Source organism: Grammomys surdaster, unplaced genomic scaffold (genome assembly GCF_004785775.1).
Source record: "Grammomys surdaster isolate TR1022 unplaced genomic scaffold, NIH_TR_1.0 125807, whole genome shotgun sequence".
Taxonomy (NCBI): Eukaryota; Metazoa; Chordata; class Mammalia; order Rodentia; family Muridae; genus Grammomys; species Grammomys surdaster.
The window spans coordinates 3408801-3430642 of NW_021620638.1; the positions used below are offsets into that span (position 1 = coordinate 3408801).

Below are 21842 nucleotides of genomic sequence, written 5' to 3' on the forward strand. Positions count from 1 at the left end.
GGTCCTACTTCTCTCTTACCCACACCAACAACTTTTTATGACTTAAAGGTAGTAGTTGACAACTTTTTCACCCACTTTAGTAATTCTCAACAAATATCCTCAACCAGATATCCTCACATAAGTACATGTCATTCAAGTAACTAAGCTGCTCACTTAGGAATTGCCCATTCAGCATTATGGATATATGTTCTCTGGTGTTTATTTTTTTTTATCACATTGTTCTCAGCAGTCTCTTCTCATGTTTATTGGGGGTCTGGGGTGCCTTGGCCTGAGCGTGAAGGTCAGAGGACAGTTTGCTGGAGTCAGCTTTCTTCTCTCACCATATGTGTCCTGGAGATCAAACTCAGGTCCTCAGTCTTAGTGGCATGTGCCTTTACCAGCTGAGCCATCTTTCTAGACCCCAATACTCTTTCTTTATAAGTGTATGATTGTGTATACATTTTTAAACAAATTTTGTAATAAAGTGAAAGACTGGTTTGACAACAGTATTGACGGCTCTTACCTTCAAAGCAAAACTATACTGATATGATATTGAAAAAATACATTTTTTCTTATTCAGAGATACTGCCATATACTTATTGCACATCAAGATGCTAACTGATGTATTATCGGGGTGCCTATATCAGGGTCATTTGATGTTTGGAAATTGGCACAAAGTCCATCACAAGTCACATTTTATTTGTCAGCTAGAAGAGCATTTCTATGTTATGGAACAAAAGAGATCCTTCATAAAGTTGGCAACAGCAAAGATAGGGTGGTGTGTTTTTCTTAGAGGCTCTGAGGCCTCTGTCTCTCCAAGGTAAACATGACACTTTTGGCCATGTCACAGGCTTCTTTGTCTAAGTGTACAACCAAGAAATAACTCAAGAAAGTTGGACAAAAGAAGTTTCTGATGATAGAGTATACTGTTTGTTGTTTTTAACAAAATTTCAAACATTTACTTTTACCAATAAAGACTCGGGAGCCAGATGCTGAGGACAAAACTACTAGTTCAGAGAGGCAGAGAAAGCAACAGCTGACCTTCCTCCTCAGAAAACATCCCCAAAAGAAAGAAAAGCTCTCTATACCTTCTCAAAAAAACCTCAAACTGAATGTCCCACTCCTCTACTTCCTGTACAGCTCAATATCTTAATCCCTGTCTCCCTCTTACTCTCTATGGTTTTGTCCCATTTTTCCCCCGTCAACTGCTTACTTGCTCTACTCTTGACCTATCCTATTTACAGTAAGCAGAAAGCTCCTGGATTAAAGATGTGTGTTAGGACTGAACCATACCACAACTAGAAACAGGTTTTTCCAATAAATAGCACAATCTTGGGGTTCACAGTTCAAATATCCTGCAGCAATGTACATTGGTGGCAAGAATGACTAGAGAAGGTAACAAAAGAACATTCTAGAACTCAACATAAGTTTTTTTTTTTAATTTGGTATGGAAGGATATGTATCAAACCAGAAGTAATAATACATTTGCTGAGAAACCCTAACTCTGGGAATTGGGTTGAAGGGAGTAATTAATTCATTGCTGTGTTCCCTATAATGGAGAAACATGAGAAACACACTAAGAGATCAACAATTTAAAAACTGTTAGGCTGGAACAGTAGAATTACAAGTTTGGGACCAGAGTCTGAGCTGGTGCCCTGAGCAGACCTTAGCACTAGCTCTGCACTCAGTCCCACAACATCTAGAAGAAGCTTGACTCCCAGGCACTCTAACACACCCAGGATCATAGGTGAGGAGGCCACAGTATCTGCCCCAAAACCCCAACACCGGGAGTAATTGGGACCATCAGGATCCAGGGACGCAGGAACCTCCACCCTGCCAGTAGCACAGGTTCCTTGTGGTCTGAGCTGGTGCCCTGAACAGACCTTGGGCACAAGCTCTGCACCCAGTCCCATAACATCCAGAAGAAGCTGATTCCCAGGTGCTCTTACACAACCAGGATCACAGGATCAGGAGCTTGGTCACACCAGGATTTCAGGATCCCAGAGGCAGCTTGACTCCCAGGAGCTATGATTCACCCAGGATGACAGGATCACAGAGACAACTAGACTCTGAGGAGTTCTGACACAACTAGGATCACAGATCACGAGGATCCAGTCAGAGACAGTGAGGAAAGATAGCACTAGAGATAACCAGATGACAAGAGGAAATTGTAAGAATATCAGCAAGAGAAACCAGGGCTATTGGCATCATCAGAACCCAGTTCTCCCACCATAACAAGTCCTGGATACACCATCACACCAGAAAAGCAAGATTCAGATCTAAAATCACTTCTCATGATGATGATAGAGGACTTAAAGATGGACATAAGCAACTCCCCTAAAGAAATACAGGAGAACACGGGTAAACAGGTAGAAGCCCTTAAAGAGGAAACACAAATCCCTTAAAGAATTACAGGAAAATACAACTAAGCAGGAAAAGAAATTGAACAATACCATCCAGGATCTAAAAATGGAAATAGAAACAATAAAGAAATCACAAAGGGAGACAACCCTGGAGATAGGAAACCTAGGGAAGAGATCAAGAATCATAGATGCAAGCATCAAAAACAGAATACAATAGATAGAAGAGAGAATCTCAGATACAGAAGATACCATAGAAAACATTGACACAACAGTCAAAGAAAATGCAAAAAGCAAAAAGCTCCTAACCCAAAACATCCAGGAAATCCAGAACACAATGAGAAGACCAAACCTAAGGATAATAGGTATAGAAGAGAACAAAGATTCCCAACTTAAAGGGCCAGTAAATACCTTCAACAAAATTATAGAAGAAATCTTTCCTAATCTAAAGAAAGAGATGCCCATGAATGTACAAGAAGCCTACAGAACTCCAAATAGACTAGACCAGTAAAGAAATTCCTCAAATCACATAATAATCAAAACACCAAATGCTCAAAACAAAAAAATATTAATAGCAGTGAGGGGAAAAGATCCAGTAACATATAAAGGCACACCTGTCAGAATTACACTGGACTTCTCACCAGAGACTATAAAAGCCAGAAAATCCTGGGCAGATGTCATACAGACCCTAAGAGAACACAAATGCCAGCCCAGGCCTTATACCCAGCAAAACTCTCAATTACCATAGATGGAGAATCCAAGATATTCTATGACAAAATGAAATTTACAAAATATCTTTCCACAATTCCAGCCCTACAAAGGCTAATAGATGGAAAACTCCAACAAAAGGAGGGAAACTACACCCTAGAAAAAGCAAGAAAGTAATCTATTAATAAACCCAAACGAAGATACACAAGCATAATTCCACCTCTAACAACAAAAAAAATAGGAAGCAACAATCACTTTTCTTTAATATCTCAACATCAATGGACTCAATTCCCCAATAAAAAGACGTAGACTGACAAACTGGATACACAAATAGGACCCAGCAGTTTGATGCATACAGGAAACACAAAGACAGACACTACCTCAGAGTAAAAGGCTGGAAAAAATTTTCAACCAAAAGTAATAGAAAAAGATAAGGAAGGACACTTCATACTCCTCAAAGGAAAAAAATGTACCTAGATGAACTCTCAATTCTGAACATCTATGCTCCAAATGCAAGGGTACCCACACTCATAAAAGAAACTACTAAAGCTCAAAGTACACATTGAAGCACACACAACAATAGTGGGAGACTTCAACAGCCCATTCTCATCAATGGACAGGTCATGGAAACAGAAACTAAACAGAGACACTGAAACTAACAGAAGTTATTAACCAAATGGATTTAACAGATATTTATAGAACATTTCATCCCAAAACAAAAGAATATACCTTCTCAACACCTCATGGTACCTTCTCCAAAATTAACTATATAATTGGTCACGAAACAGGCCTCAACAGAGACAAGATTAAAACTACATCAATATGCATCTATTAGGTCACCAAGGACTAAGGCTGGTCTTCAATAACAACAAAAAAGACAGAAAGCCCACATACACGTGGAAGCTGAACAACTCTCTACTCAATGATAACTTGGTCAAGGAAGAAATAAAGAAATTAAAGACTTCTTAGAATTTAATGAAAATTAAGGTAGATCATACCAAAACTTACGGGACACAATAAAAGCAGTACTAGGGCCAGCTTAGGACAGATGTGAAAAAAAAAAAAGCTGTCTCAAACTCAAGAACAGGAGGCAAGAGGTCTTGAGTCCAAGGCTACCCTAGGATGATCTGAAAGAAAAGCAAGCACACTTCAAAACACTGAATCAGGAAATGTTCTTGTGGAAGTAAAATATACAACTAGGATTCAGGAAGAGGTTTTTTTTTTCCAATTATATCAAAATCTTCAGTTTATGTCTTAAAATTTAATGGTGTTATTGGTTGGGTCAAAAATGTCTCCTAAATGTAAAAAATATTTGGACTTCAACATCTAAGTGCTATTGAGAACTGATAGAATCTTTAGAAGATGGGACATAGTGGGAGGAATCTAGGTTCCTGGAAGCATTTGCTTAAAGGAAATATGCAGACATCAAAATCACTTTCTCTGACTTTCTGCTCCCTGGACTCCACTGTGATAGACAGCTAGGGTCTAATCCTAGTTTTCCGGCCATAATATGAACAACTTTGCTCTGGCACTCACTTATTCCACCCCATAATATTCTGCCCTGCTTCAGACCAAAATAAAGCAAAAATCTACTGGCCATGGGTTGAAACTTCCAATTCTAAACCACAATAAAGGTGATTTTGGAGTGGTGGCACAATTCTGTAATCCTAGCACTTGCAAAGTAGAAGCAGGAGGGAAGTTCAGGAGTTCAAGATCAAGCCAGTGAGATGCTTCACCTGGCAAAAGTGCTTGTCCTGAATCTTAGTTAAAATGTCTACTCTTATTTCGTCTTATATTTACATATCCCAATCAGTCATTGAAGGAAGTTAGGGCAAGAACTGAAGATAGGAACTTGAAGACAGACACTGAAGAAGAGACTTTAAGAAATGCTGCTAATTGGTTTGTTCTCTGTGGCTTTTGCTTACCCTTCTTTCTTATACTATCTAGGACCCATGCCCAGGGATGGAACTGCCTATAGACACAGTGAGCCAGACTCACTCATACCAATCAATAATTAAGAAAAGTCCCTAAAGACTTCCCTATAAGCAATCTGGTGGAAGCATTTGGGAAGTTCTTCTTCCCAAATAACTCTAACTTTGTGACAGATTGTGAAGAAAACTAGCCAGGACATCCTGGAAACCTGATAGCCTAAATTTGATCCCAGGAACTCCTCTTGGAAACAAAGAACTGAACTCTACAAGTTGTCTTTTGACTTATGTATATGTACTGTATACACACACACACACACACACACACCACTAAAAACTACAACAATAAAAATTTTGAAGGCATTAATGGTCATTCTTAGCTACATAATGAGTTCTTAGAAGACACCAGAAAATTGAAAGACTTCCTATGCTCATAGATCAGTAGGATTATTATTGCGAATGGACATCCTACCAAAGTCTACAGATTCAATGTAATCCCCATCATAATTACAACACAATAGAGAAATTGAAAAAAACCTTCAACTTTATATAGAAACAACACACATGCACATGCACACACACACAAACACACACACACACAGAGGTTATCTATGACAATCCCAAATAATAAAATAACTCATACATATGCTCCACTATGTTCATACAGCTTTATATATAATAGCCAGAAGCTGAAAAGAACCCAGATGTCCTTCAACAGAGGAATGGATATAAAAAATGTGGTACATTTACACAATGGAATATTACTCAGCTGTTAAAAACAATGAATTCAAGAAATTCTTAGGTAAATGGATGGAAAATATCATCCTGAGTGAGGTAACCCAATCACAAAAGAACACACATGGTATTCACACACTGATTATTGGATTTTAGCCCAGAAGCTTAAAATACCCAAGATTCAACTCACAGACCACATAAAGCTCATGAAGAATGAAGACCAAGTGTGGGCGCTTCAGTCCTTCTTAGGAGTAACAAAATACTCAAGGGAGCAAATATGGAGACAAAGTGTAGGACAGAAACTGAAGGAGGGACTGTCTGCAGACCATTCCACCTGGGTATCCATTCCATGTAGTCACCAAAGGTAGACGCTGATGTGGATGTCAGGAAGTGCATGCTGACAGGAGCCTGACATGGCTGTCTCCATGGAGGTCTGCAAGAGTCTGACATATTCAGAGGCAGATGCTCACAGCTAACCATTGAACTGATCATGGGGTTCCCAATGGAGGAGTTAGAGTGAAGACTAAAGGAGCTGAAAGGGTTAGGGACTCCATGAGGAGAGCAACAATACCAACCAACCAGAGCCCCCAGGAAGATGAAGTCTAAACCACCAGCCTGGGAGCACTTAGGGAGGGACCTATGGCTCCAGCTATATATGCAAGGGAGGATAGTCCTGTCAGGTATAGGTGGGAGAGGAGATCCTTGGTCCCATGAAGGCTGGATGCCGAGTGTGGGGGAATTCGAGGGTGGGGAGGTGGGAGTGGGGGAGTAGGTGGGGGCACATCCTCATAGAAGCAAGAGGAGGGGGGATAGGATAGGGGGTTCCTGGGTGGGAGGGGGGAAATGAGGGAAGGGGAGAACATCTGAAATGTAAATAAAATATCCAATAAAAATTTTTTAAAAATCTCCTAGATATATCAGTATCCCAGATTTCAAGCTGTACTACCAAGCTATAGTAGAGAAGAAAAAAAAACCTAGGTATTGGCATAAAAACAGACATGTAATTCAATGGAATCAAGTTAAAGACCCAGACATAAGTTTATATACCTATAGATACCTGATTTTTTACCAAAAAAAAAAAAAACACCCTTTTTAAAAGAGAAAAGACAACATCTTCAACAAATGGTACAGGTGAAGTTGGGTGGCTACATGTAAAAGAATGAAAATAGATCTGTATTTATCACCTTGCATAAAACTCAGCTCCAGACAAATCAAGGACTTAAACATAAAACCAGATACACTGAATCTAACAGGAAAGAAAGTGGACAATAGTCTTAAACTCTTTGGCACAGAAAAAAAACTTTCTGAACAAAACAACATAGGTACTAAAAACAATTAACCAATAGAACCTCATAAAATGAAAATCTTCTGGATAGCAAAGGACATGGTCATTCAAGCAAATATTAGCCTACAGGATGGGAAAAGATCTTTACCAACTATATATCTGAGAAAGGCTTAGTATCTACAATATAGAAAGAACTATAAATACTGATCATCTAGAAAACAAACAATCCAATATTAAAATAAGGTTCAGAGCTAAGCATTGAGTTCTCAAAAGATAAAACATAAATGGCTGAAAAACACTTAGACAAATTGTCAACATCCTTATCTATCAGGAGAATGCAAATCAAAACCATGAGATTTCATTCATTTTGCACAAGTCAGAATGGCTAAGATTAATAAAGTAAATGACAGCTCATGCTGGTGAGGATGTGGAGTAAGGGAAACTTATCCATTGTTTGTGAGACTGCAAACTTGTTCAGAAAACTATGGAAATCAGTGTAGCAGTTTCTCAGGAAGTTAGAAAGAGATCTACTTCAAGATCCTCCTGTCCCACTCTTAGGCATATACCTAAGGACTCTACATCCTACTACAGAGATACTTGTTTATCAATGTTCATTGCTGCTGTACTTATAATAGCCAGAAACTGGAAACAGCCTAGATGTCCATAAACTGATTAATGGATAATGAAATATGGTACTACACAATGGAATTTTCATCCATTAAGAAAAATGAAATTCACGGGTAAATGGATAGAGCTAGAAAAAAATCCTGAGTGAAGTGGCCCAGCCCTAACAATATAACTAATGTATGTTTTCTTTTATATGTGGGTTTTAGCTTTAAGTTTTCAATATGCTTGCAGTAATCCAAATAGCCACAGAGATTAGGTCCTTGGTAAGGGACTGAGAGGAGCAATGGATCTCCTGAGGAAGGAGAAATGGAATATAGTTATGAGGAGGCAAAGGGAAAACTGGAGTAGGAGAATGGACAAGAACAGTAAAGGGGAAATACGAGAGGGACAGCTGACACTAAGGTCATTTGAAAAAACAAACCATATGGAAATGTACTACTGTAGAGGCTTCCTAAAGTATATACATATGTGAGGGGATCTAGATGGAGTCTCCAAATAATAGGAGGGAATGTGGAGGTCTCTGATAACACCAGAGCTAGCAGAGAAACAGTCTATGAGAAGGAGGAAGGAAGTCTAGTTCAGCACAGCGTAATTAGCTGGTGTTGCTTCAAACTGTTAAAATGTGTCCCCAAGCAGTCTATTGTAAACATATTTAAGCACAGCACAATTTGGGAAAAAAAAAGGTTTCCTGGTGTAATACAATTTTCTGTACACAAGGAGGCATAATTACATTACAACATTACTTCTTCCATGAAGGTGGGTTCTAGAGAAAAGTTATACTTATCTTAAAGTCCTAGGGAAGGGTCTGGCATAGTCTCAGTCATATAGATAGCATAAAGGTTATATGGGCTGTCACCTCCTGTCCTTGTTATAAAAGCTTAGGGGAGCCTCTGACCATATAGATAATGCAAATGTCACCTAGACTACTAGCCACCTCTAGTGTGGGTTTTGGGGGCTTGATGTGGCCTGGCCATACAGATAATGCAAATTTACAGGTTACTAATTACCTCTATTCCCAGCCTTCTCAGTGTTAAAACAGGTTATACATCTTTTCCCTTATGAAAATAACCCTGTATTGGTCTATTGCTTATATATTTTGATTTTTATGTCATTTTGTGGAGACGTGTGTGTGTGTGTGTGTGTGTGTGTGGTGTGTGTGTGTCGGTATGTGTCGGTGTGTATCAATGTATGTGTGTGTTTATGTTTGTTTTCATTGCTTTTTAAAGAGAAAGAGAGAAAAAAAGAACATAAAGTTGTGTGAAGAGGGAATTGGGACAATCTGAGAAGAATTTAGGGAGGGAAAAAACATGATCAAAATATATTGTATAATTTTTTTCCAATAAAAAAGGAAACAAATCATAACATCCACAAAAACATCCCAAATATTTTATAATCTTCAATTAGATTTATCATTTGTCAGTTTTAAAGTAGTGTGGTTTATTAAGTTGTCTTTACAGCATTAAACAATTGCTAATCTCAAATTTGTATTTTAAAAGAAGTAAAGCAGAAGACTTGACTTTTAAATACAGTCTAACCAGATTATTGGTAAGACTTCAACTGTACTGAGCAGACACATAGACAGCTTGGCTTTAAAGTGACTGTTTTCCCCTTTAGTTTAGATTTGAGAAGATGAGAACTTTGAGAAAAGTAAATTTTTCCGTGTTATTGCTTGTTGGGTTTATATATTCTGTAATCTCCACCATGAAAATGAAAATCTTTGACATTATATGCATGATATATTTATTTTACATATATTACAGCATTAATAAAAGCCTTAATCCATCATTTGTGTACTTAGAAAGCTATAGCAATTAGTCAAATAATGATTTTGTGATACATGACTAGAGATATTTTGATTACAATAGAGCATTTCATGTTAACTAAGACTTTTTTATCAATGACTATTACACAAATTCTTAATATTTTTCCCTTTCAAATCTCTTTTAGAAAAAATCTTTATCAATATCCATTTATGTGATATTAAATTTTATAGCTCAACAAAACTTTTAAGATTTTAATAAATTTATTTTATATAATAAGATAGTATCCTAAGGCTTTGTAAAAACACTTAATTGACTCAGATGGAAATCATTACAGAAAATCATAACCAATAAAAATGCAGTTATGGAGCCCAGTCCCAATGTATATATCTGTTGTAATTTTAAAATGTCATGTTACTTTCTTACTTGGGGCCATGCCCTGCGCTCCTGGCTTAGCTCCAAGATCAGTAGCAACCAACCCACAACCAGCAAAATCCAGGAGCTGCTGTCCACACTCCACCAGCCTCTTTTGGCTAGCTTCGCCAAGCTATCAGCTATCACCCTGGCTGCTCTCTTTCTCTGCCCATCTTAGCTCCAAGGAATGAAAACACTAGACAGCTTTATTATCTTACAATTTGTCAGATAGTACAATTGGTGGGCATAGAATCTCCTGCCCTAGTGACTGACATATACAGAGGCCGATGCTCGCAGCCAACCATTGAACTGAGCACCAGGTCCCCAGTGGAGGAGTTGGAGAAAGAACTGAAGGAGCTGAGGGAGTTTGCAGTCCCAAGAGGGGAGCAACAGTGACAACCGGCCAGATCCCCCGGAGCTCCCAGGGACTGGACCACCAACCAAAGAGTACACATGAAGGGACCCAGGGTTCCCGCCGCCTATGTGGCAGAGGATGGCCTTGTTGGAGATAAGTGGGAGGAGCGGCCCTTGGGCCTGAGGGAGTTCGATGCCCCACTGTAAGGAAATGCCAGGGTGGGAAGGCTGGAGGAGGGGAGAGAGTACCCTCATAGTGGCGGGGTGGGGGATAGAATAGGGGGTTCCAGAGGAGAGACCTGGAAAGGTCATAACATTTGAAATGTAAATAAAGAAAATATCCAATAAAAGAGAGAGAAAAAAAAAAAGAATCTCCTCCCTAATCTTATCAGCTATCAACTGGCTCCTTGGCCCCTGCGTGAGGTGGAGGTAGCAAGCCCTAGGTAACCCCAAGGCCTTACATGACTGCTGCTTTTTTCTCCTTCCAGTGGCTGCAAAAGTCTCCTGTTTCCCTGCATCTCTTCTCTTCCTCCCGGGACCCAGAAGTCCTACCTTTACCCTTCACCCAGCAATTGGCTCTTGCCTTCTTTATTGACCAAATCAAGAACCAATTAGGGAACCAGCACCTCCCCCTACATACATCTACGAAACACACTCTTCGCACCTAACTCTCAGTAAACACTATAGAAGAGAGGGCAAAAAAAAAAAAAATTGTAAGAGCCAGAGGATCAAGGAGTTTGCTATAAGATTATGTCTCCTAGTAATATCAGAAGCTACACCCATAAAGTCTTACCTCTACGATTACCCCAAAATAAAGTGAACAAGGATGATACCAACGAACATGCCAAACTGGATGAAAAAAAGCTCAAGACGTCTCAACCCTACACACACAAAAAAAACAAAACTATAGGCAAGTGAAGGAAGCTGGGAATGGGAGAGGTGGCCTTCCTAAAGGAAGAACCAGAAAGTGTTTGTCCAGTGTCAATCGGTCAGCCTTGAAAATATAATACAGAAAGCATTGCACAGACTGAACTGTTTATATTTAGGAATATATGTACATACAGACATGCATGTAATTCCAATTGTGCATAATACATGAAAAGAGGCCATGAATTTGAAGGAGAGTAAGAAGGGGTGCATGGGAATATTTGAGGGGAGGAAAGGAAGAAATGTAATTAAATTTATAATCTTAAAATAAAACAGAAGATAGCACTTTAAGGAACGTTAGGAAGTTCAGAGTCTCCAAGTATATGAGTCAGCCTTGTCCTTAGTTTTACGTCTACTTAAAACACAGTTTTATGTGTACACAAAGTAGAGTCAGGCACTAAGGAGAAGGAATCTCAACTTAATAATAAAAAAAGACTGTCTCCATAAGATTGGCCTGAAGGCAAGTCTGTTGAGTATTTTCTAGACAATTATTGAGATGGGAGGACTCCGCCCACTGCGGGAAGTGACAACCCTGGGCAGGTGGTCTTAAGAAAGCAGGTTGGGTAGGTCATGGGCAAGCAAGCCAGTTTCTACATCTATGTTACTGTCCGGAGTTCCTGCCTTCACTTCCCCTGATGATGGACTCTAATCTGCAAGCCAAATTAACCCTTTCCTCCCAAAGTTGCTTTTGGTCATGATCTTTTAACGGCAATAAAAACCTAACTAAGACACGCAGTATGTATCAGGCTTTTTAACATATCCCCAATATACTTGCGTTTTCACATTTACACACATTTTTAAGCTAAGTATTTCAAGACATAGTAATAATAATAATAATTCAGGGTACAGAAAAAAATCAATGAATAAAAAATTTAAGTAGCCACAAGTTTGTTACTCAGTTATTGTCCGGTGGGGGAATTCTGAGGGAAGACTGAATTTTGTTTCATGCAGTCTCAGCACTGAATGACACTCACTTACAAAGACACAAATCTGAACATATGTGACCCAATTCTATTTAATTTGGCTATGCCAAGTGAAAACACCGGTAGAAAGATTACATCCTTGGCTGTGAGAAAGGCTTGGTAATGAATATTGAAGGGTAAAAATTGTCATGTAGACTTAAAGTAACATCTTTTTCTATTTCTAGGGGCTAAATAGTTGAAGGGAAGATGTCTTCTATGGATTAAAATGTTTCTCTTGATGCTACTATAAGCCAAATTTTTTAACTCTTTCTATTTATAACAAGACTAAATTACAATTTGTACTGCCCAGATATTTATGGATGTGCACTGAAGCATGAGCAACCTACCAGGGCCTACAACCTGAAATAAAACTGATTCTTCTTCCCCTAGAAGCCATCAACTGTCAATAGCTCCTTGTCTAGGGAAACCTCTCCTCCTTCCATGTTGGAATGTTGACCTCGTTGATATTTTTTCAGTATGTGTGTAGGTAACAGCTGCTGCTGTAAGATCACTACAAGGATGAGTGTAGTGATTCAACCATGTCCAGAAGACAATTTTGCTCTAGTCCTCCCTGGCTTGGAGTCGTACAATTTTTCATCTTCCTCTTCAATGATGGTCCCTGAGTTTGAAGAGAGTATTGATATAGCTGTCCTATTTGTGGTTGAGCACTCCACAGACACATATTCAGTGTACTATGGCCAGTACTGAGTTTCTTCATTAATTGCTTTTATATACAATGAAACTCCTATAGTGGGATCTGAGACTGCAGCAATCTATAGGTATAGAGATACTGATTTGGAGGGTGGTTTGATATGCTTAGCAGAAATAATAGTGGTAAGTTCGCTCCTGGAGCCTATGGACTCTCCAATTATGGGTTCTTGGAAAAATGTGTATACCAGGTAAATATTTCATCATGTGGAACAGGCCTTAAATCCAACCAATAAGCAATTGATTATTCCTGTTGCATTTGTGCCACTACTGAATCCAGGTGTATTTCTTGCCATCTGGGTTATTGCTGTAACTGAGAGTCATAGCTGGGTAAGACTGTAGTCGAAGTCCCAGGCCCCAGCTGCATAGCACAATCTGGTACTATGAAAGCTTGCCCTCAAAAGAGAATATTCCATGATCATTCCCATCAATGAGTATGGTGTCTCCAGAAATAGGATCTTACCATCAAGTTTTGATGGGCAATCAAGAGCAAAAGCAATAGCGTATATTGTTTTGGAAGTCTCCAAGACTTCCAAGACAAGTAACTTAAGGGAAGTTATCCCACAATTTGAAAGCAAGCCAAAGGGAGTAAAACAGAAAACAAAGTATCCAACAAATAGGATTTTAAACAATAAGCTCTGAATGGCTACAATGAATCTGCGACCAAAACTCAGTATATCTGAGCTCCAGACGCTGAAACCCACCTGAGGAAACAGCATTTTATGGCTGGGACACAGGGGCCTATTCTCCTGGTTTCTGGTGTCCATCTAGGTGATAACTCTAGTGGGAAGTGGATTATTGTTGGGGCTCCATGTTGGAGGCCATAACTGTCAATGAAAAAACACAGTTCTCACCTCAAAGAGTAAGGTAAGGTATTCTCATGATCTGAGAACTCAGATTCAAGTTACCCTAAATTCTAAGTTCCAATGTGGCAGCAGTTTTATAATAACAGAAAAAAGAAAGTCAGAAATCAAGGCACTTTTAAAGTAGTGATGGAAACATCAAGCAAGTGGGGTACAACAAATAGGGAAATCTGTATAGGCCTTGGATGCTATGTGTCAGCATTTTTAGTCTTTTGGTTGGTGAAAAAATGGCAGGGGTGGGGGGCCTATTTGTACATTGCAAAGTTTTTACCTAATGTTCACAAAGATCTCAGCTCACGTACAATAGAGGGAGATGAATGGCTACTACGGGTTTATGATGGCCCAAAATGATTTAACTATGAATTTGCATCATTGCAAAATCTCCACATCAATGAAATCCTAATTGGTCGGTCACCCGGCATAGTCGCAGCTTTTTTAATTAACAAAATAGAATTTCATCACTTTCACCTCTCCCTTTCTTCCTTCCCAACTACTTTCCCATTTTTCCCCCAATCTCAAGTTGATATTTATTCCTAACATCAGACAGACAGAAGGATTAGGAGAGAGAGAGAGAGGGAGAGAGAGAGAGAGAGAGAGAGAGAGAGAGAGAGAGAGAGAGAGAGAAAGGATACAAGGTACATGTAAAATAGCACTACTTCTTGAAGCTTTATCAAACAACCTTGGTGTGACTTGTCTCTCAGCCTGCTTCTCCGTCTGTATTGACCTCCTTCTTCCTCAGTTGGGTTCCTCTTTCTCATTTATTCCATTTCCCACTTATAATTACCGGTGTTTTGCAGTCCCCTTCTCAAGCTCCTGTCCCATCTATGATCCCTTTACACTCTCCCCGTCTCTGTGGTTACTCCATGTTGTATAATCACATTGAAGATGTGGACCTAGGAACTGCAGATGAGAAAGATCACATTTGCTCCTTTCTAGTCTGGGTTGCCTTATTCAACACAATCTTTTCTAGGTTCATCTATTTACATGTGAATTTTGTAATTTTGCTTTTTTTTTTACCACTAAGTAATATTCCATCGTGTATATGTAGTACATTTTCACTATCCATTTATTTGTCCAACATTTAAATCATTTCCGTTTCCTGGTTATTTCAATAGGGCAGGAATGTTCATGGCTGAACAGAATCTGTGGAGTAGAATGTGGAGTCTTTTGTGTCACAGAGTGACATAGCTTTGTCATATGGTAGATTTATTGTGTTTTATAAAAAAAAGAAATAAAGAAAAACCAGGATATGTTTGATAGAGATGCCTCTGCGGATTCATGCTGAGGCATCTCTTCCCCCTGAGGTACCAACCATATGACATATGACAGATATAGTATGGAATGGAGTTTATTTAGGGCATGAGGAGGGGAGTTGAGGGAGTGGAGACAAAGAAAGGCAGAGAGAGAGAGAGAGAGAGAGAGAGAGAGAGAGAGAGAGAGAGAGAGAGAGAGAGAGAGAGAGAAGAGGGAGAGTCAGGGAAAGGGAAAGGCTAGCCAGGAACATGTGGAGAGAGGGAGGAGGGAATGGGGAGAGAAGGGACAGAGAAGGTAAGAGAGTAAGAGCGTGAGGAGGGGGCAAACAGCACCTCTAATAGTGAGTCAGGCTTACCTGGCTGTTGCCAGGGGTGGAGCCTAGAAGGAATGCTAGCAAGATTTATTTTTAGATTTTTGAAAATCCTTCATATCGATTTCCAGAGTAGCTGCACCAATCTGTAATCCTTATAAAACTTAAAACAGTCCTGTACAGATAAGGAATCAATCAAGCAAGGGAAGAAGAAACCCACGTGAGGTAGGAACTTAAGGGTTCTTTGGAAAGTCAGTTGGATGGTGTTTTGTTGGCACAAACACATGAAGGAGTGTTTTCCTGAAGCGGACACAGGTGAAAGGCTAAGGCGGACTCATGAAGGAACGTTTCACTGAAGCAAACACAGGAGAAAGGGTGTTCTGCTAAAACAAGCACATGAAAGGACACGTGATGAAGGATTCTTCGCTAACAACACACATGTATTGATCCTCCTGACATTTTGTAGTTGAGCTCTATTTATTGGGACTCCATAGAGAGAATCGCACCAAAAAACTTCTGGTGGTGTGTGCAGTTTCTTGCCAGTTCCTCAGACTCAGGCTGATTGGCAGAGTGATGTCAACTGAGACAGATGCACGTGCTGAAGCAAGACCTGTGGAGGACACAGGATGTTTGGAGAGAGTATAAAAAGGACTTGGTGGCCAGTGACGGGGGCTGAGCTTGGCTTGCTTATGGAACTAGCTGTGCAATGCTTGTTGGTCTCACAGCCTCACTGATCTTCACTTGAATGAGAGAGACACAGCTGAGAACTACTCCTGGTGTTCCTTCTGGTCCCTCCTGCTGACTTGTGCTGAGGCTGAGGCCTAGCTGTCTCTCCTAGGTAGTGCCACCACTGCTGATTTGTGTTTGCTATCCCAACTCTACTGAACGGGACTGCTGGTGTATCAGTGAAGTGTTTGTAAGTGGATGGAGGTACTGCTGCTGACCTGTGAACTAAATTGCCTATTTCCAGACAACACAGACAGGAGTTGCTTCAATCTCTCTAAACAGGTCTATTTCCCCCATATCCTTTCTTTTCCACTACTTCTGGTGGGTGGTGGGCTAAAAGGGAAGTTAAAGTGTTTAAGAACTTCATTTAAAATAAGGCTTGAAGAAAATTAGAGTTACACCCACAGATGGGAAAAAAAAATCTTTGCAAGCTGTATGCCTGACATAGGATGATTCATACCCAGAATATACAGAGAGAAAGGGAAAGAGAAAGAGAGAGAGAGAGAGAGAGAGAGAGGGAGAGAGAGAGAGAGAGAGAGAGAGAGAGAGAGAGAGAGAGAATAAAAAATGAGCAAATTATAAAATGGGCTAAGATCTAAACAGAAAGTTCCAGTAGAAAAACTAAAAAGCATTAAGAAATATCTCATAATGTGTTCATCATCGTTAGCAATTAGGGAAAGACAACTTGAAACAACGCTGCGATTTCATCTCACCCCAGTCAGAATGACTAAGAGCAACAAAACTGATAACAAATGCTGCCCATGTCGTGGAGAAAACAAAAAACCTTCAATCACTGCTGACAGGAGTGTAAACTGTTACAGCCACTTTGGACATTAATATGGAGAATTCCCAGAAATTATTTTTCCCTTAATGTGTTAATTTATTTATTTTACATCCCTATCACTGACTCCTTCCCATTCTCCCCTCACACAGTGCCTCTCACTTTTCCTCTGAAAGGGTGCCTTGCCTGTATCCCCAAATCCTGGCGCATCAAGTGTCTCCAAAGTTCGGTGCATCCTCTCTTGCTGAGGCCAGACAAGGCAGCCCAGTTAGGGGATTGGATTCTACAGACAGACAACAGCTTTAGGGACAGCCTCACTGCAGTTGTTGAAGGACCCACATAAAGGCCAAGCTGTACATCTGCTACATAAGGGTGTGTGTGTGTGTGTGTGTGTGTGTGTGTGTGTGTGTGTGTGTGTGTTGGGCGGGGCATGTCTCCAGCCCATATATCCTCCTTGGTTGGTCTCTGAGAGCCCCAAAGAGTCCAGGTTAGTTGGCTATGTTGGACTTCCTGTGGAGTTCCTAGCCCCTTCTGGGCCCTCAGTCCTTCCCCTAATTCTTCCATGAGAGTCTCCAAGCTCCATCCAGTATTTGGCTGTGAGTCTCTGCTTCTGTTTCCCTCAGTTGCTGTCTTTTTCAGAGGACAGTTATGCTAGGTTCCTGTCTGCAAGCATAACAGTATTAACAGTATCAGGAATCGGAGCTAGTCCACGGGAGGAGTCTCAAGTTTGGGCCAGAGTTCTTATCAACAGTGGGATCGGGAGATGCTGCTCAAGGTTTCAGGTTTGTGGGGCAAGGGCTCTTTCCTGTGGAGCTGTCTTACCAAAGACTATCTTTTAATGTTGCTGTGGACTTGCTAGCTCTGGAAGTCGGTGATACTAATTCCTTCTTTGAGTGTGTCAGAGGCTGGAAAGCTGGGGAAAGTTTGCAAAACTGGGACAATGAAAGCTGTGCTGTGCGAGAATCCCACACTTGCTGCTTTTCTAATTTTGAGAGTCCTGTTACATGGGAGACTTCTCCCTCCATATCTTTATGGCTGTCTACTTGGTGGTTTCTTACTGATCACATCACTAACTTGTATACAAATTAATCTAAGATTTCCCATTTACTCCCATGCCTTTTTCTAATTTTTAGGGAGAAAAAAAGACTCAGAAATGTACTTTTAAAATTTAGACATCGTTTAACGGAATTTCAGTTTTAAAAATACCTTTTTAAGGGAGCTAATGATAGATAAAAAGCATCAAATAAAAATGAAACTCGGAGGAGGCTCCGTGTCTGCGGGAGCGCCTCGCGCCTGAGCGAGTTAATTTCAAATCGGGGGGCTGGACTGCTCCGGGACAGCCATGCTCCCGGCCCCAGTGCGGCCCCTCAGCACCCACCTCTGCACCGCGGGGCTAAGTGAGTCTCCCTGAGACGCGCTGGCTCCCTGAGACGTGCAGCCAGGATTCAGGGCCACCCCAACCATCAGCCCTGGAGGAGGATTGACAGGATAGTAAAAAACTTTAATCGATTGGACTACTTAAACCACTGGAATTTGGGAGGAACTTCAGAGTTCTCATTTTTAAAGACGCACTAAATGTATGAGGAATTAACGAAATGGAGAACCAAAAAGAAAACCTCTTTTCTGAGCCACATAAAAGGGGACTGATGAAAAGCCCCCAGCAAGAGTCTTCGAAGGCCAACGTGGTGTTGGCTGAGATCCACCCTGACTTGGGCCCTTTAACCACACCAACCAAGCCCAAGGAAGTCTCCTAAGGAGAGCCATGGACACCCACAGCCAACCTGAAAATGCTAATCAGTGCCGTGAGCCCGGAGATCCGAAGTCGAGATCAGAAAAGGGGCCTGTCTGACAACCAACCGAAGTGGATATCCTGAAGCTAGAGACTGTTTGCACGAACACTTATCTGGAGACGAATTTGACCCGAGTCGGAAGGAGAAGGGGTTGCTATACCACAGATTCTTAGCAAGGTACCCCAAGTACCCCATCCCTGCTGTGAATAACAACATCTGCCTGGACGAGGTGACCGAGGAGCTTAATGTTCAACGTCGGCTGATTTATGACATTGTGAATGTCCTAGAGAGCCTGCACATAGTGAGCTGCCTTACCAAAAACAGGTACACTTGGCACGGCCGACACAATTTCACCAAAACCCTCGGGACTCTGAAGAGTGTCAGGGAAGAGAACAAGTACGCTGAGCAGATCATGATGATCAAAAGGAAAGAATATGAGCGAGAGTTTGATTTTATTAAGAGTTGTGGCATAGAGGACCACGTGATCAAGTCAAACGCTGGCCAGAATGGGCATTCAGACGTGTGTTTCGTAGAACTCCCTGGAGTGGAATTCCGGACAACTTCTGTAAACTGCCGCAAACACAAGTCCTTACGAGTGATGGGCCAGAAGTTTGTGATGCTCTTCCTGGTGTCCACGTCTCAGATAATAAGCCTGGAAATTGCTGCCAATTTTAATTGGGCAGGACCACGTGGAAGATCTGGATAAAAGCAAGTTTAAAACAAAAATCAGGAGACTGTATGATATTGCTAATGTTCTGAGTAGTTTGGATCTTATCAAGAAAGTCCATGTTACAGAAGAAAGAGGTCGAAAGCCAGCTTTTAAGTGAACGGGTCCAGAAATCAGCCCAAACAACAGTGGCTCCAGCCCAGTCACGACTCTTATTGCCTCCTTAGAGGCCGAGCAGTCTGCAAAAGAGAACTGTGCCAAAAACTTCTTCTCTACATGGGGGAAACCCAGCTTTACTCGACACCCATCCTTTATCATATTGGTAAAGAGCATAGAAAGTGACTGGAGGAAGATCAGTTCGCTCCCAGCAGCCCTGTCAAGAACAGCAAAGCTGAGAGTTCTCAAAATTCTCCACTCGTCCCAAACAAAATGGCTCACTCAGCTCACCGCTATTTGCAAGATGCAGTTGGAAGAGCAGTCAAGTGAACCCAGGAAGAAAGTCAAAGTAAACCTAGCAAGATCTGGGCACTACAAACCACTGGCTCCCCTGGACCCTGCAGTCAACACTGAGCTGGAGCTGCTTGCACCATCCCTTATCTAGCCCCTGGGGGTGGTCTCCCTGATCCCTAGCCCATTCTCATCTGCTGTGCCTGTGATTCTACCTCAGGCTCCTTTGGGCCCATCCTATGTCATCTATTTGCAACCTACCCAAGCCCAAATGTTGACACCACCCCACGGCCTTAGCCAGTCTGCCCCACCCAGTCCTCTAATGCGACTTCATCCAAAGACTCTACAGACACCCCCATGGAGAAGACCACCACAGGTGCCACAAAGTCCAGTGCCTCCTGCAGACCTGGAAGCTTGCAGGCAGCAACAGAAAGGCAAGGCGCTAAGAATCGAAGCAAGGAGACGACTGGAGAACGAGGCACAAAGAGGACGATCACCACAGAGGACAGCTCTTCCAGTTCCATAAAGAAAGCTAAAGAGGACCTGAAAGCACTTGAGAATGTCCCCGCCCCCACGACCCTGTTCCCATCAGGATACCTAATCCTTCTTACCCAGTGCTCATCCCTGGGGCTAGACTCTGTTGTCTAACAAAACTCAGGTACACTCTCCCCAAACCACAGGATCTACGGCTCCCCAATTGCAGGTGTGATCCCAGTGGCAACGTTTGAACTCACTGCTGTGAATTTTCCCCCATTCCATGTGACGCCTCTGAAACGTATGGTCTCCCCAACGTCTATGGCAGCCTTACCTATTGGGAAGAACCAGGCTCTCAACTCCAGCCACTCTGCTCCCGCCCAGAACCCAAGCTCAGCGGTTGTAAACTTTACCCTGCAGCACGTGACACTCATCTCTCCCAGCATGCAGATGTCTGCCAGCCCCGGGCCTGGAGCTGGCACAGTCCCTGTGTCCCCACGTGTAGAAGCAGCTAGTGTCATACCAGATAACTTGAGCTCTCGGCAAGGGAGGACTACCAACCATGACTCGCCAGTCCTGGGCCAGAGCCAACTCAATGGACAACCAGTTGCTGGGACAGGGGCGCAGCAGCCTGTTCCTGTGACACCCAAAGGCTCCCAGTTGGTGGCTGAAAGTTTTTTTCTGTACTCCGGGTGGACCAACCAAGACTACCAACTCGTCCTACATAGATTTTGATGGTGCTAACAAAACCTCCTTTGGAACCCTCTTTGTCCCACAGCGCAAACTGGAAGTCTCAACTAAGGATGTCCACTGATTGACAGATGGTGGTTTAATTTAATTTTCTAAAGAGCTATTTAATGAGACAATATACACATACAGATTGCGAGAACACCACCTTTAAAAATACTGTAAATATTTGGGGTTTTACTCAATATTACAGCAAATATTTGTCATGCTTACACACGCACACGTGCATATACACGCACACATACATGCACACACATTTGTACAAGCCCAAATTCAGCCTTCAGTACTATAGAATAAAATGTTGAACTAAGGGGTACATTAACTTCTTATGGGGGGGGGATTCATCTTTTCACCTGTGCTTCTATTATTATGCAAAGTAACTTTTTTAAAGTTTACTTCCCTTTCAGCATACGTTTGACTTACCTAACTTGTCTGCTCAAACTTTTTTCACAAAGGAAATGCTGTGATGTATAATGTATTTTTACATAGGGAGATGATAGCTATACTTTTTGTAATTTCTTTAATCTTTTGCTGTCTGTCTTTTTGTAGAATCTAAAACCCTCCTCAATCAAGTCTATGGGAAAAATATTTATAAAATGTATTTTTTAATCGTAAGTTGGTGAAATTAAAACTCTTTTAAAAAATGAAACCCAATGTGCAGAACTTTGTATAGAAACTTAAATGTGTAGAAATGCAAAAAACCAAAATACTATAACATGCTCAGTAGCACAAATGGCTTTTATTATAAAATACCTTACACTGTCATCTTAGGTGGGACAATTAACTTACAAATGGATGACTTTTGAAAACTGATGGCAGTAGATAAAAATTCCTGCTGTGTAACTTTCTATGCGACTATTTCAGTGGCAATATGAGTACATGTATTTTAGAATCTTACATCTAAAAGTGAAGCTATTCATTATTTGTTTTGGAAGGGCATTCTTAAACAGGTAAAATGCTGGCTCTTTCATACTAAATATGTGATCTCTGACTTCTTTCATGTTAATGTGAAGACAGGGCTTCTGTGTTTAAATGC

At 41.1% G+C, this 21842-nt stretch overlaps 1 pseudogene; it reads left to right on the plus strand.

Moving 5' to 3' along the window:
• Nucleotides 1-18276: 18276 nt before the first annotated feature.
• LOC114640307 lies at nucleotides 18277-20873 on the plus strand (annotated as a pseudogene).
• The last annotated feature ends 969 nt before the right edge of the window (nucleotides 20874-21842 follow it).